We start from the raw sequence: 1,155 nt of genomic DNA on the forward strand, positions 1-1,155 counted from the left end.
GACTGTGGAGACTGCTACAGACTTCTCCAACTATGACAGATATGTTTGGCCACCTACAAAAAGAAACTCAAATGCAGATTTCCTGCATTGCAAAATATTATTTACTTTGAAGATTATCTCCAAAATGTTCCTCAGGGGTACTAAACTAAGCACTTGAAATATTGCTGTTACTAGAGATCACTTGGCTCATTTCTAAAAGTTTATGACTTGCAAGACATGCATAATATTTCCAATATCACTGCTACCCTTCCAGATTATACACATCAACATCCTGTTTACCACTGTGTCAGAACTAATTACTATTAAAACTAAACTACAGGCTTTTGTGTCTTTCATGCAGCATCAGCATTAATCTGAAGAAGCTTCTCCTGAGTGTGTTGCAGTTTTGCTTTGTTAGTCACTAATGTTTTATCTCATTTGACTCTATAACTGGAGTATACTTGACATTCAATTGTACACTTTTTATGTACAAGGTATTTCCAGGGGTGCTGGCTTCGGCAGCACATATACTAAATTTGGAACGACACAGAGATGATTAGCATGGCCCCTGCGCAAGGATGACGCGCAAATTCGTGAAATGTTCCATATTTTTTTCAGCTAGATGGTACCCGGCTACAACCACTGACTGCTCTGACCAGGATCACAACAGAGGGTTCTGGACAGTGCTGGAGAAGGATGTAGAACAAAATTCTAACTCACAAAAAAAAGACCAGAGTTACTGGCCTAAAGGAGACTGGAGAAACCCCGGGAGTATGGCCCCTAGACACCCTTTTAGCTCAGTGGTGAAGTCACTTCCGAGGTTCACTGTTCAGCCCGGAACTGGACAGCCCCATAAAACCAAATGGGACTAATGAGGCACAGCAGTCCAGGGACAAGGGCCAGAAGGCAGAAATGGACAGGAAAGCTGGTGATAGGTAACCCAAGGTTGAGTGCGGATAGTGTTGATGTGTTGTAAGGTTGTTAACCATTGTCATAGGGCAACATGTGTCCTAACTGTTTAATGAGAAACTATTTTGTTCTGTAAACCTTCATTGAAAGTGAGAATAGCAGCACAATTGGAAGAGCGTAGCTGGTGTCACTGAACCGTGCACGTAGAAATTTTTGAAATGGTGTATCTTTGGCTCTGTATATTTTCACCAAAAAAAAAAAAAGGTC

The 1,155-nt window shown here is 41.3% G+C and overlaps 1 non-coding gene across 1 annotated transcript; it reads left to right on the forward strand.

Moving 5' to 3' along the window:
- Nucleotides 1-485: 485 nt before the first annotated feature.
- On the forward strand, nt 486-592 carry LOC111821824 (U6 spliceosomal RNA). Its single transcript, XR_002825158.1, has one exon. It is a non-coding gene; the product is annotated as a U6 spliceosomal RNA (small nuclear RNA).
- Nucleotides 593-1,155: the final 563 nt, after the last annotated feature.

Source organism: Trichechus manatus, unplaced genomic scaffold, assembly GCF_000243295.1.
Source record: "Trichechus manatus latirostris isolate Lorelei unplaced genomic scaffold, TriManLat1.0 scaffold00108, whole genome shotgun sequence".
NCBI classification, from domain to species: domain Eukaryota; kingdom Metazoa; phylum Chordata; class Mammalia; order Sirenia; family Trichechidae; genus Trichechus; species Trichechus manatus.